Consider the following 16,418-nt stretch of genomic DNA (forward strand, 5'->3'; position numbering starts at 1 on the left):
CAACACATTCATGCATAAACATCATACATTCCAATACATTCATACATAAACATCATACATTCCAACACATTCATGCATAAACATCATACATTCCAACACATCCATACATAAGCCAACTGTGCTTCGAAAGGGTTCAACACACTTTGTGTCATTCGACATTTGCCACAATGTGCCTCGACACCTTGCCCTTATTCTCACCAACTAGGTGATGAAGGAACTCACCTTCGTACCACCAACTAGGTGATGAAATGTACAACCCGTACTCTAATATTATTTGGAAACTTGCCACCCTTATCACCAATCAGGTAAAGAAGGAACTCATCTTCATGCCACCAACCAGGTGATGAAATGTACAACGCGTACTTTCCTTCATGCCACCAACCAGGTGATGAAATGTACAACGCGTACTCTCCTTCATGTCACCAACCAGGTGATGAAATGTGATGAAAGGTGATTAAGGAATTCACATTCGTACTACCAACCAAGTGATGAAAGCAACCTACCATTCATTCCATTAACCAGAAGACGAGTGGTACAACTTGTACATATGAACTCCTAGCATTCACAAATAATAAAAAACCATCAAGCTTTACAACTCAACTAGGGGAGCACTTATGCCTAACAAGAGCTATAGTCACCAACAAAGTCTTATTGCAAGCCAACAATGGCTTCAATGCATGGTATACGAAGATCAAGCTCTTCAGCCCTCTTGCATCTGCTTCAGACATTTCTCCTCTGTAACAATGCAAACACTACAACTCATAGAAAGCTTCAAATGCTCTTGATCAAGACTGTTCGAAGCAAATTCAATTTATATGGTTCATCCAAACCTTCGACTACTACAAGATGTGGCTTGCATCACAATCTCTCGCTTAACAGTATGGAAGCAAAATTTGTATACGTTGTCTCTCCCACATTTTCAAATTTCTAGTTTTCCCAAAACAAAAAAAAAAAAGAAAAAAAAAAGAGGAAATTGGAAATTGGGAAATTCAACAAAGCTTCATCAATGGAACACAACTACAATCCTCAAAAGCTTTGCACTATCTTCATCAAGATAGTGTGAAGCAAAATCAATTTATGGTGCCAACAAAAGCTTCATCAATGGAGGTCAAATATCAATCTCAAAAGCTTTGCACTATCTTCATCAAGATAGTGTGAAGCAAAATCAATTTATGGTGCCAACAAAAGCTTCATCAATGGAGGTCAAATATCAATCTCAAAAGCTTTGCACTATCTTCATCAAGATAGTGTGAAGCAAAATCAATTTATGGTGCCAACAAAAGCTTCATCAATGGAGGACAAATATCAATCTCAAAAGCTTTGCACTATCTTCATCAAGATAGTGTGAAGCAAAATTAATTTATGGTGCCAACAAAAGCTTCACCTATAAAGCTTCAACCCCAAAGCTTCACCTATAAAGCTTCAACACCAAAGCTTCACCTATAAAGCTTCAACCCTTCAACACCAAAGCTTCACCTATAAAGCTTCAACACCAAAACTTCACTTATAAACCTTCAACACCAAAGCTTCACCTATAAAGCTTCAACACCAAAGCTTCACCTATAAAGCTTCAACACCAAAGCTTCACCTATCAAGCTTCAACCCCAAAGCTTCACCTATCAAGCTTCAACCCCAAAGCTTCACCTACAATACAAAATTTCAACACCAAAACATATAAAAGCTTCACACACTCTTCATCAAGATAGTGTGAAGCAAAATCAATTCATGATGCCCAACAAAGCTTCAACACCAAAACTTCACCTACAATACCAAATTTCAACACCAAAACACATAAAAGCTTCACACACTCTTTATCAAGATAGTGCGAAGCTAATTCCAGTGGAGCTGAATTTTGGACATCTTATAGTTCTTGAGCAGATGAACAACTTTCACGAAGGAAATTTTTCTATTTGAGCGACGGAAGTTAGAGTGTTGAAGCTCCAAACATGACGGTCAGATTTCTACAAGCTTCAAAGCTGCTGCGGTGTTTCGAAGATCTGGAAATATTCAACCGTTATTTTGTTCTGAATTTTTGATATGTTATGGAAGAGATGATGAGGAACAACTTCGAGGAAGAAAGTATGTTGATCTGAATAATAGAAAATGGAGTTTCGAAGCTCACAACAAGTCTGACGGGTTAACAGAAAATTGATGAACAGTTACTCATCATACTTGAATTTCTGAAGTTGTACTACTCCGATGGATCTCAAATTTGGATATGTTGTAGTTCACAAGATAAGGAACAACTTTCATGAAGACAACCTTGCAATCTGAGCTATAGAGAATGGTGTTATCTTACATCCACTCAGGCTGATTAGTGGAAACGAAAAGCAATTCCACCAAAGAAAAGATGAAAAAGAGAGAAAAGCTACTAATTGCACTTGATCTTGTCTAGTCAATAACATGCAGCATCAAACACACAAAAGTTGGAAATATTTTTAGATAAGGCATATACGAATGTGTGACATCGAAACAAGGATTCGTTACTTTGACAAATTAGTAACAAGCGAGACACCTCATTCGGCAACTCTCTTCGCCTGAAGACTTGGGGGACTCCCACCATATGCTACTGCACCTTGATACTCGGCAGTCTCACAACCACTCAGTGACTTGGATTTTTCAAGTCTGCAACCGAGAAGTTTTCTTCACTCGGGAAATAAGGGAACACTACCTCAAACTACACGCTTCACTCACAAAGCTTCAACAATACAGGTTTCAACAAAAGAAAAAATTCAAAGAACTTTCTGAAGAAGGCTTTGGTGTATTTAACACAATATGTTGAAATGAAGCAAAGCTTATTTATTAATATTTTCGATAAGCCACAAATATGTACATATACATGAGTCAAAATAAACAAACAAAATGGAGCCTTGACAAAGGTTGCTTAGGGGAAGTCTCAGCAGTCGGTAGAGCCCCAGAAAGAGAAAGCACCGGAGGGTGGTTATTCGGAGCCTCAGTACTTGACAAAACCCCAGAAGGAGGAGGCATTAGAGGTTCATCATTTGAAGCTTCATTACCAGGTACAGCCCCAGAGGACGAAGGCAATAAATGCCTTTGGAACAAACCCACAAACCGCTGATGATCAAGTAAAACCTTACCATCAGATTCCTTCATCTGGTCAAGCTTCCTCTTCATGTTTGTAGCATAGTCATGGGCGAGCCGATGCAACTATTTATTCTCATGCTTGAGCCCTCTAATCTCCTGTTTGAGACTCATCACTTCAGCAGCCAATGATTCAACTTGGCGGGTTCTAGCAAATAGGCGTTGGGCCATATTAGACACAGAACCTGCACACTGAACACTAAGAGCCAGAGAATCTTTAACAGCCAACTCATCAGACCGTTTGGAAAGTAGTCTGTTATCTTTGGGAGTGAGAAGGTTCCTGGCCACCACCGCAGCGGTCATATCATTCTTCATCACAGAATCCCCAACGGTAAGAGGACCAGTAGGGGATATGAAGGATGGGCGCCATATGTTATCTGGAGAAGGCGTGGCTGTTTCTTCTCCAAGGTTCAAGTCAAAACGACGGTCGGAGGGTCCAGACATTTTCAAATGTGTTGAAGATGGAAGAGGTCAGACAAATCAAGATCGTAGAAGTGCAAGAAGGGAGCTTCTACTGGTGGAGATTCAAGTGTACTGTGGAACTTAATGCCAGCCTATATAAAAATCTGCAATCGACGGAGCTTCAGAAATCGAAGAGGCATTTGCTTTCTCAAAAGCTGGGCTGCTCATAGACCACGAGGGACGATCTCAGAAATCGAAGAGGCGCTTGCTTTCTTAAAAGCTGGGCTGCTCAGAGACCACGAAGGCCGATCTCAGAAATCGAAGAAGCACCTGCTTTTTAGCCTCGTCAACACCTGTCACATGCACACTCAGTTTTACGGAAATTACGGGCAATCTGTCGAAGATTTCTGGTGAAGTAGAAAACACGTGGATCTTACTGTTCAATCACCACTCTTCACACGCACCATCAACTCCTCGGGTACCACATATAACTTTGCCAAAGATCTCTGACAAAGTTTAGGCACGGGAATTTCGAAGTTCCAGCTACCCTACTATTACCCGCAAGGGTAAAGGAACAGCATCACTGCTTGACAACTGGAAAGTCCTTATGTGTGTCGACCTCCGTGTTCCGTGGCAAGACAGGCTGGCAAGAACGTCCAACCTTTACTCACATTCGAGAAAAGACTCCCAACATAATTACTTTCTCAAAAACCGAAGCGGCACCGCTTTTCGAATCTCGAGAGCCAGATCCCCAATGGGATTGCTTGTTCGAAAACCGAAGAGGCACAGCTCTCAGAACTTCGAGAGCCAGATTTCCTTAGATAAAGCTTGTCTGTAATCTTCACACGCAACATCAGCTTTCCAGATACCACATACCATTTTTTCAAAGTGCTCTGACAAAGTTAAAACACGTGAAACTGGCAACTCCCACTACATTGCTGTGACCAAGAAGGGTAAAGGAATAACATTACTACTTGCTATTAGGAAATCCCTATATACATCGACCTTCCTCCTCCATGAACAGGCAAACCTGCAAAAATGCTTAACCCTTTCTCGCATTCGAGAAGGCACCCTCAACATAACCTCTCGAAATACTCAGCTTTATTTCCCCCCGATAATACCTCAGCAAATAAGCCAAGCCAAGAACAAGAGTATCTCATATCATCAGGGTCGAAAGCAAGAGTATCCCATATCATGCTTTCTCCCTGTCCTTGTCTTTGTCCTTGTCCACACCAGCAGGACAAGGAGAAAGAGAGTAGTCAGTCGGAACCTGAAATCAAACCTCCAATCTGGAACTGACTGCCTGAAACCTTTGCCTGGTTGCTTACTTAGCATTGCTCTCGAGTACTCATCCTCAACTGCTGTCAAGGTCATGAATTCCACGGGCAAATACCTCATGACAGTTGATCAGATATTGGCTATTTACACTGAAGCTGCCAAGCGTGGATGAGTCACTAACAGCAAAGGTATCCTATATCATCAAGGTCGAACGTACTCTAGATTTGATGGACTTGTTTTGACCCTCAAATTCTTGAGTCGGCCTTATACTCTGGAGGGAACCAGAAAACCCTCTAGCACAGTTCAAGAATAAGCCTGTGGAAAGTTACTTCTTCAAAAGCAAAAGTATCTCATATCATCTCTTATCCATTTGCTTCTCCTTATCCTGGCAGTTGAATGAGAGACAAAGAGAAGGAGAACAATCAACCGGAAGCCGAAGTCGAACCTCCGATCCTGGGTTGCTTGCTTGGAAGTTTGACTGCTTACCTTGTCTGTCACCTCTTTCGGCAGATCTCCTAGCTCAGCGACTTGGGGGACTCCTACTATAGGGTTTGTATCGCATTTGACCAAGCCCGAAACTACAAGTAAGCTTCAAGTGAAATTGATACATTACCTTGTGCATCTTCATCGGTTAAAGATACCATCCCTGGATGGAGGAAAAATACTTCCAGAGAAGATGCCACATCTACATATGAGACAAATAAGGCAAGTGAAAATGATACCACACCTCGGTACTTAGAAGTTTCGTGATTACTCAGCGGCTTGGATCTTGCAAGTCCCCAACCGAGGAGCTTCCCTCACTCGGGAACTTAGGGGAGCACTGTTTGTACCATACTTGACCAATCCCGAAACTACTGAGCACCGGTCAACGTTATACCGTCAAGGACCCAGAAAAGCTTCCTTTCAACCAGGAGGCCAATCACAATGCGACACGTGTCGACATCAGAAGCCAATCACAGCACGACACGTGTCAACATCATAAGCCAATCACAACACGACACGTGTCAATGTTAGAACAAAACTAGAAACTCTCTTCTATAAATAGGGATCATTCTCCCACAATAATCTCTAATGTCATTTTGTACTAAACTATTCACTAGAACTCACAAAATGAGAGCTTGAACCTATGTCTTTATGTAAACCCTTCACAATTAATGAGAACTCCTCTACTCCGTGGACGTAGCCGATCTGGGTGAACCACGTACATCTTGTGTTTGCTTCCCTGTCTTTATTCATTTACGTATTTATCTTTACTAAGTGATCGAAGCAACCAAGCGAAGGTCACAAAACCTGACACTTTCTGTTGTACCAAAGTCCTCACTGATTTTGTGCATCAACAATATACATTGTCCAAATTGATATGAGCTCTGAAAGCATGCTTCCTAGTAAACCAAAATGTGCACCGGAAGCACCAACAGAAATACCATATTGAATAAAAAGAGCTGAAAGCAAACTCCCACCAAAACCAGACGTGAGATATAGGAAACCAATTCGAACTGCAGAAGAACAAATCAGAAAAACATTAGAATTTCAAACCAATTAGTTAAAACAGTTACATGATGTAGATCAGCATCAAACTATTATTTTTTCAATCTTTTCAAATAGACGGCATCTTAAAACATTTCAAAATGAGGCGCCATGTCTACATGTACAGGATATCCAAAACAATCCTTGTTCCCACAAAAGTGATGGAAAACTGAAATAATCTCTCAGCTTCCGTTTCAAGCAATTTTATTCTGTAAAATGGAATACTATGTCTAAAACTAAAGTTTGAACCCCATCTTTGGTGTATAAACTCTTGTTTCCATCAAACCTAGCAAAAGCAACATACTGGTGTAAGTTACAATGCAACCAACACTACATGACCACTACTCTAGGATTACAATTCAATAAACAAATGCATAGAAATCCTCTGTAGATTAATCGCAAGGTAGCTAAAGCCATCCAGAAAGTGTTTCTCTTCTAGATTTATGGTAAGTAATTTATTATTCTGCAACTTATGCCGTGTGCTTTATCTTTTACTACAAACACTTATGGATGTGGCCATACATGCATGATAACATACATGAAGCTAAAAATCCAGATGCATGCCAAATCCAAATTCTTGCTCAAGCCGAATTCCAATGAATACAAGACTCAGCATATTGGAAAGCACATGGAAAACTCCAGCATGTAACCACATACATGAGATCAGCAGCCATCCCTGGTGTTGATGAACCACTCCCATTCTCTGCGCGTCTAGAGCACCCATCTTTTCTAGCCTTTAGGATGAAAACACATGAGAAACAAGTTAGATATGCAACTGAGACCTATTGACCCTTATGGGGCATGTCTATAGCTCTTATTTCCAAACAGATGATAGCTCTCTCGCCCTTGTAGTGCTACTTTTAGCAGTTATAGACTTTGGATGGTGCATACCGAAATGAGCACATTAAACAGCTTAAAAGAATGACAAAACAAACAAGTCCTTTAAATGCATACCCGCTCTTACCAGATCGTTCTACCATGATCGTTCTACCATTAGCCTCACAGACCAAGGAAAGTCGAACGAAAAATTTGAAACCAAGTCGCTAAAGAACACTAATGTAAAACTTTAAGCCTATAACATACTACAGGGGACATTTTGATTAACATAGCAATCTAATCAAACCAAGTAGTTCACTACTGTAGCTCTTCGGGCACCTTTCTTTCTTGTTCAAGCATTTCCGATACGCCGACATCAAATAGACATCAAGCATTGCCTGAGTGTCACTAAATACCTAAAACCCTCATTACCTCTCAAGCTCCTTTAAGTTTCTCAACTAATCGTAGATTCGCTTCTATATTCACTAGGTTTCCCAAGTCCAACATCGATTAAAAGCAGAATTACATCAAGCTTCATGCAGTTCAACTATTTTCTTTACACATATATCTAATATAACCAAAATTCCAAATCCACCAACTCAGAAAATTTGCCAAATTTTTTGTAAAAACATAACTTTCACAATTACTCTTACCTAAATAGGTCTCAACCTTGATTGATCCCACTCTAATTTCACAAAACAAATAAAACGAGTCCAACCATCCAACCCTCCTCATCATAATTTCACCAAAAACACACAAACGAAAGCAACTTACATTAAATAGGACCGCCACTGCGTCAGTTCCCCACAATCCACAACTAAAATTTTCCAAATTTCCACATGCGAGCACCCAACAAATTCCGAAACACAAATTTCAACCCAAAACTGCAAACCCCAACAAATTTAAACACATAAACTAATAAAATAGTGAAGCTTTACGTGGTTGAAGACGGCCCAAGATGTGGGTTTTCCTTGAAGGGCTGAAAGGAGAGGCGATGAGATTTTCAACTACGGTATTAGCATTATCTGTTTAGATCTTTGTTTAAGTGTGAACTTTTTAAGTTTTTTATATTATTTTTTGTTGTAAGTTTTTTTTGTTTTTTAGATTTTTTACCATAAAATTAATCTTAACCGTTGAAATTTTCAAAATTTTAATATTAAATGCGCCACAAAGTGTCACGTAGCACAACATCATCTTTTTAAATTTCTTTTATCTTTTGAAATTTAATGATCCGGATCAACAAACTGTTAAAAATCCAACAGCTATGGGGCGCCCAAATTGGAACCGTTTGGTTCACATCGGTGCACAGGATTGGACGCCCAACTTTAAATTTTAATTAAAAAAATATTTACAAACTTTGTTTAAGTGAATTTGGGCTTCCTTGATCTTTTTGGCAACTCACATTTTGTTGTACACCCACCAATATGCTTAAATAATGAACTTTTATTATTACTAAGCACTAGTAGTATTCCTCTTTACTTGTGAGAGGTTTTAAGTTTGATTCTCGTCAAAGACGAATTTAAACCACATTATGGTGGTTGTTCTTGTTCCATCACCAATGGTTGCATCATGTCTGGTGTTTGATTTTTTTCTACTCGTATAATTCATGTAGCGATCTATTCATGTCACAGCCATCGCTGGGTGATATGTCAACGAAACTGTGATGCAAAATTTGAAAACACATTAGAGTCAATAAGGTTCATTAACATGCTCTTACAATGATTATGAACATTAATTTTGTCATTAGACGTGAGATAAAGTGATAAAATTTCAATTAAGATTGCTAGATGTGATTCGTGATGTGAAATGGTTAGCTTTCTTAAGTTCTATACCTTCCAATCTGTATAGAACATCTTATTTTTAAACAAAATTTCATTGTGCCCGGAACACCACATGCTATTGTTAATTTTTTTAAAACAAGTATCTCATCACTTGTATAGCGACACGTGGTGAATTGTAAACTACATTGCAAAAGATGAAGAGAAAGAATTGGTAGAGAGAAACAAAAGAGATTGTATTGATTGATTTGAGGAAATGTATACAAATGAACTTAATGAAAATAATAGCCATATATTCCGATTATAATAATACCCTTCTAACTATACTAACAAACTCTACTACTATAATAGTGTCATGTGGCATTTCTATTATTACTAAACATTTCTGTTATTATGAACCACTCACTGAAAAACATCTCCTTATGTTTGTTGGCACAAATAAATGACAGTGTGCGTTACTAATTCTTATGAGGCTACATACAATGTTTGCAACGTGGCAGTTATTTATTCAAAAATAAATATTGGAACGAAAAAATTAAAAAAGAATAAAAACAACATAAGAATTGTTTTAGTTCTGAAAAATACACATAAAATTTCAACAGATAAAAAAAAAATTACCTTCGTTTGAAAGTAGATGTTTGAAAGTAGGATTGATGATAGATTCACCAAATAAAATTCCCTTTTGTACGTATCAGTGTACTGTGTACAGGCAGAATTATGATTGAAAATTAAAAAAATAAAAATAAAAACTTTATTCTTGACTACAATGTAAGAATAATTTAGAGGTTGGGTAAACTTGATTTGACAAAGTGTTGTGAGTATAAAAATTAACGCCAAGAGCATTTGGTAAATGTGTATGTAAAGAGGTTGTGAATGTGTATAATGACCAAGCAAGACATAGTTCTAATTAAGATAAAAAGGTTGGGTTGTTACTAATTATACCTCTGGTAAATCAACGATTAGATAATTAGTTTGAACAATAAGTTATGCATTCCAGTTGTAGAATCTTTAAAGGATGGGTTTGAAATTTGATACTATATATGGTAAAGATAGAATTTCAAAATCCGCAATATTCCATTTTTTTTCAAACTTGTCTTTGTTTATTTCCTGATTTTTTTCATTTCCTACCATATCAGATTATATTATATTTATCCTACTATCTTAGAAAATTTTCAATATCGTAAATGCAAATATGCAAAATCTTATATACTTTATTTTTTTGCTTCAATTTCTTTCATATTTATGCAGAAAATTTTATAACTATGCAAAGAAAAATACAAACATGTAGGACTAGAATTGGAAAATCCCTAGTATTGCATTTTTGTATAATTTCCTTTTGTGAATTTTCCATTTTTCATTTCCTAGCATATCAAGTTTTATATTATTGTATAATCTTTATTACTTTATTATTATGTTAGAGAATTTCAAATATGGTAAAGCAAAGAAGAAAAATCGCTTATGCTTTATTTTTGGCTTCAATATCTATATGCTTATGCAGAAATGTTCCTTATATATCAGATTGGTTTCTTAAATTTGCAATTGTACATATAATTACCAAAACGATAAAAATTGCTATGCTTATCAAATGTATGTGGTAAAGTATGGATCATTACGTGCATTGATGTATATTCTAAGGCATAATGTTCAAAGCAACAACACTCACATATTTTAAATAGCTCTGTAACTCGTAAAATAGCAAGTTAGTTAAAATGTAGTCTCTTGAACTTTCTAAGGCACAAAGGTCATTGCACGTACTTTAAACCATAGTATCAAGTCGCACAACAACCAAATTGCTTAATTGATTACAAGTGTCTAATTTTTTTGTTACATATTACAAATTGATGCTGTTATAGACAGGTGTACCGTAGGCCATTAGAGAGAAAGAAAGAAAAAAACCCCACAAATATAACTCCAAAATCCCTGCTAGTATACCGCATTTGAGAAATTTCCTTTTGTGTATTTTCCTTTATTCGTTTCTTACCAAATATTTTATATATCTTTTTACACCAATCCTGTTATGTTAATTTTTTTTATTATGATAAATGAAAAGAAGCAAAATCTCATATAATTTACTTTTTGCTTCAGTTTCTTTCATATTTATGGATAAACAATCCTTCTATATCAGATTTGTTTCTTGAATTTACAATTATTCCATATAATTATCAAAACAAAGCAATTGCTATGTTTATAAAATGTATGGAGTATGGACCATTATGTATGTTGGTGTATTATTCTAAGGCTGATACAATGTACGAAGAAAAACATTCCCATGTATTCCTAAATACTTTACTGAGTGATCGAAATAAAGGAAAAACAGAACATTGGTATGGGGCTTTGAAGAAAAAAAAAATATCATATTCAGAAAATTAAAAAGAAATGTTATTATTCAAGAAAATTAAAAAGAAATATTACATTTTTTGTTCCTTCATAGCCATAGTTGCCGATGCCTAACTCATGGTAGTCCATCCCACAATTTTAAAGGGCTTGTTCGGGCAGGAATTTCACCGGAAATGGTCCCTGGCTCGAGCACACGGTTCCTCGAGGAATTGACACTTTGGTTGGTTGTCGGGCTCTCGCTTGCTTGCCGGGCTACAAGAAGAGGACATAGTTAGTTCTGAAAGGTGCCTTTGTCGAGCCTTAGGTGTAGGTCGTGAGGCTCGCAATCAAAACTAAATAAGTGCTAAGGCGTGCCACTACCATCTCTATATGGCAGATGTAGAATGAGTGTATTTAAGCCGGTTACTTGCGCCCCAAGTTACTCTAACTTCTCATTATCAAAGGATTGTCGTGGATGGGTTAAGTCCACATTAAGTTCTTTTTTATGCCTTGAGATCAAGGACTTTTGTTTATCTTATATGCTTCAAAGTGTGGAGGTCCAGATCTAATCAAAACATCAGTTTCATTTACTTTCACGATAGTAAAAGTACTAAGTGAACCAAATCTGAGAGTTAATGGAACTTCGGATCATTAAGAGATCGAAAATGACTTGCATATCTATTGAAGGATACATTATAATACCAGATCTATTAATGAAAAGGGAAAAGCAAAGAGAGTCGGGCAAGGTTAAAACGTCTTGCGGTCTCTTCTGTTGGCAGTTTACAAAAAGGATACGGTTGTTCGTGTCTTCCAAATATGAAAAGGAATAAGTCCAAGTAAATGATAACAACTTTGGCTTGTTTTTTAAGACGACTTGACAAGCTTACTTCCACTATTGGGACCTTTTGTCTGGCACTTTCGGTACGCCAAGGACCAAGACCATTAAAGCACCTTGACTCCAGAAGCTGACTGGAAACATTTGAGAAGGAATAAGACCAAGACCTTTTGTCTACCATTGCTTACCCACGTTAAGTTCAGCTGATTTCCTATCTGGCTCAACTGCAAGATTGGTGCATATATGCATATAAAGAACAATATGTCAGTACAAAACCAATTTATAGTACTAACAAAGTACGTTGCAGAAGCAATTTCGTGACACAGAATTTCGCGAGACATTTCTTAAATTATGTTTCTTTAAGGCATTAGACTAAATGGCATACCAAACTAGAACGACTGAATGCAACCATGATCATATTAATAAGCAAGCACTTCTGTCTATCAAATATTAAGGCGGAAGTTAATATGCGCAGAAAAGTACAGCATATTATCAGACAATAAATATTTTGTGACTTGCAATTCCATTTTGATGTAGGGACACATCTCAAATAATGACACCAGGAACAGTGGTTGTTTAGATTGACGCCTTGAAAAAGAGTAACCAAGCCAAGAGTATACCTGTCAAAAGCTTGACTTCTGCAAAAAAAATGCATGCATATACTGATACTACGCAAATACGAGGAAAATGAACCTTTATTTCCAATAACAAAACAACAAAGTACTGCCAACACATGCAATCCAAAATAGCAAAGTAGAAGCCGCTACCAACAAAGTGATCAATTAGTATTACATAGAGAATAGCGATAACACAATGCCTTCTCCAAACCATTCTGATGAGAAACAAGCAGATACAGAGACTATTTGCAATGAAAATATTACAGGACACATGATATCTACATATCTACACAAAATCCAGTTCTCTGATTTGATAAAAAAAAATGTGCACACGTCAACTGTGGCTACCAGATTCTCATGCAGGGACTCGATTAGGTTCGTGAAGTCAAACAGTTAAATCAGAGATCGATGAGGAGCTTACCCAACAATCAATAGTATCAAAGAGAGGACCCACAATACATATTGATACGTCTTGTGTTTAGATTTAACTGGAGTAGTAACACGTCCAGGGGAGCATTCAGTTGGGTAAGCCATTTAAACTGGGGGCGGATCAAAAACAAAAATCCAAGAAGAAATCCGGACACAAATCCTCCAATATGAGCAAAGTTGTCCATGTGTGGTAGAATTCCCACTGCTAAGTTTATTGTGATGATGAAAAGGAGAGTAAGCAATGTTGCTAACAGCAGATCGAAATCTGAAACTGTAAGATCAAAGGGTCGTGCACATACTATAAAGAGGTGCATCATTGAGTATACAGAAATTTATTTACCTTATTTACATACATTGTCCAATTTGATGTGAGCTCTCCAAGCATGCTTCCTAGTAAAGCAAAAAGTGCACCACAAGCACCAACAGAAATACCATATTGAATAAAAAGAGCTGAAAGCAAACTCCCACCAAAACCAGTGTCACATCCCGGTCCGGGCCCCCACCACATCCTTGGCTCGATTCCACCGTAGCACGATATTGTCCGCTTTTGGCCCCGACCACGCCCTCACGGTTTTGTTTCTAGGAACTCACACGAGAACTTCCCAGTAGGTCACCCATCCTAGGATTGCTCTCGCACGAACTCGCTTAACTTCGAAGTTCCTACAAAACCCGAAGCTAGTGAGCTCCCAAAAAGCATCGTGCTAGGTAGAGATGAGAATATACATATAAGGCTTACATGATCCACTCCCCTGAGCGATGCAGGATCTTACAATCCACCCCCTTTAGGTAGAGATGAGAATATATATATAAGGCTTACAGGATCCACTCCCCTGAGCGATGCAGGATCTTACAATCCACCCCCTTAGGATCTTACAATCCACACCCTTTAGGGGGCCCGTCGTCCTCGTCGGCACACTTCTGGCCAGGGATTGGCTCTGATACCAAATTGTCACATTCCGACCCTGGCCCCCACCATATCCCGGGCTCGACTCCACCGTAGCACGATATTGTCCGCTTTAGGCCCCGACCACGCTTTCATGGTTTTGTTTCTGGAAACTCACACGAGAACTTCTCAGTCGGTCACCCATCCTGGGATTGCTCTCGCACAAACTCGCTTAACTTCGGAGTTCCTACGGAACCCGAAGCCAGTGAGCTCCTGAAATGCCTCGTGCTAGGTAGAGACGAGAATATACATATAAAGCTCATAGGATCTACTTCCCTGGACGATGTGGGATCTTACTGATAAACCTAATTTGGATAAATCTCCAAACCCTAAAGACCAGTCCACGTCAGCACCACCAATTCCACCACAACTTTCCCGCTGTAATCTGCAACCGACTAGCTGTACAGCCTGAACAAAAGGAATGTTGCACATGGATACAACATTCCTTGACAGCTAAGACTATCACATGGTTTATGCACCTTGTGTTCTGGTTGCTGCATCGTGGGCAACAAGGACACCACTTGCATTTCATTTGTTTATTGCATGCGTATGTAACAGTGTATGTATATAAAATCTGTTGTCCATTGCAGCATTGAAATATGAAAACAATTATTGAATACCAAGTTCATTATGGTATCTCAAAGCTGACAGTCTAACGACCAAAAGCCTTTTTTTTTCCTCTCATGGCGTCCAGTTCAAGTCCCTCAAATCCCATTGCTATTCCCTCTCTTCCAAATGCTTCCAATTTTCTGACTATAAAGTTGGATCGTACCAACTATCTTCTATGGCATGCCCAGATGTTGCCCTTGCTTCGCATCAGGAATCTGGTGTCCTTTGTCGATGGAACCAACCCATGTCCTCCTGTCTTCTTGAAGGATGATGCCGGCCAACTCACTGATAAAGTCAATCCTGACTTTGATGCATGGATTCAGCAAGATGCTAAGGTTCTCTCTTGGATCAACAGTTCGGTCCATCCCACAGTTCTTGCCTCTCTTATTAGTAAGACAAGTTCTCTTTCTGCATGGACTTGTTTACGTGACAGGTATGCTTCTCAGTCTACTGGCCGCCTCCTCCAATTGCGTAGTGAGCTTATGAATACCCATCGTGGTGATTCCTCTATTGCTGAGTTTCTTGATCGCATTAATTGTCTTGCTGACACTCTCTCCTTCTCTAGTTCTCCTGTGACTGACTCTGATCTTCTTGCCATTATTTTAAATAATGTTGGGCCTGCTTATGAGACCACTGTTGCTTCTGCACAAGCACGGGATGAGGCCATCACTTACAATGCCTTGGAGGCTCTTCTTCTTGGTGCCGAGAGACGTCAAAAGCTTCATATTGTGTTTGAAAATGGGCACACTGCCCTTGCTACTGGAAGAGGTCATTCAGGACCTTCCCGTGGTCGCGGTGCTCCTCGCGGAGGCCGTGGTCACTTCAATGGAGGCCGTGGCCAGTTTCCTCCTCGTCCTCAAGGCCAGGAACATCATGCTCCTCCACTCCGACACCCTCATAATGGTGTTCTAGGTGCTCCTCCTTCTCCAACCCAATCTGGTGGCCGTATCCAATGCCAAATATGTCGTCGTCACAGCCATTCTGCAATCGATTGGTTCAATCGCCTCAATATGGCTTATGAAGGACGTGTTCCTGCTCCACGTCTCCAAGCTTATGCTGCTGCTGCACCATCTCCGGCATCTGCCTCTCCCTTTGGCATTCGAAACTGGCTTTTTGACTCTGGAGCCAATGCACATATCACCTATGATTTGAATCAAGTTTCGCATCCTCGTCCCTACAATGGCTCACATTTTAACAAATTAATGTTTCTTATTTCACTTCTTTGCAGGAAGCCATTAATTCTGCATCAAGCGGAGAAGTGGCTGACGGTCAACGTAAGCTCATAGCTCTTGCAGCTGCACGTGGAAACTCAAGTGCAGTAAATCCTCTGGTCACACAACTCACTAATGGACTTTTGGGTGATCTTCATGAGAAGGTTAATTTATCCACATTGGAGAATTTCTCATTATACAACTCTACTGAATTTTTTTTTCAAATTTAAATTTAAATATAAATTTTAAAGTTTTGGTTTTGATTATGCAGTTCGTGGATTCTGTGCTGCTGTGGTATATTTAAATGTTGCCATCCTCCACTGTTTGAGCCTGGGCCTCCTCCACCACCGTAGCGGTATATTTTCTTAGGAGCCTACTTTGCATGAATTATTTTGTGTAATTGGTTGACTTAAATCTTTATTTGATCTAACTATTCCAATTTGGCTAATTTGTTTTTTAATTTTTTATTATATTGGAGTGGTATTTTGGGTATGCTATCTTTGGATGCTTAGAAAGATAGTAATTTACTTTTGTGTTTGATTTTTCACTAATGGT

At 38.7% G+C, this 16,418-nt stretch overlaps 1 protein-coding gene and 1 long non-coding RNA gene across 2 annotated transcripts in view; one reads left to right on the forward strand and one right to left on the reverse strand.

The window, feature by feature from the left end:
- Positions 1-16,418, reverse strand: part of LOC126590189 (probable LRR receptor-like serine/threonine-protein kinase At3g47570) — a 39,493-nt gene that overhangs the window by 12,329 nt on the left and 10,746 nt on the right. The gene's annotated exons all lie outside the window — the stretch shown is intronic.
- On the forward strand, positions 15,907-16,311 carry LOC126591237 (uncharacterized). The gene is made up of 2 exons (XR_007612319.1): positions 15,907-16,027; positions 16,135-16,311. It is a non-coding gene; the product is annotated as an uncharacterized LOC126591237 (long non-coding RNA).

This window comes from Malus sylvestris, chromosome 11 (assembly GCF_916048215.2).
Source record: "Malus sylvestris chromosome 11, drMalSylv7.2, whole genome shotgun sequence".
Classification (NCBI taxonomy): Eukaryota; Viridiplantae; Streptophyta; class Magnoliopsida; order Rosales; family Rosaceae; genus Malus; species Malus sylvestris.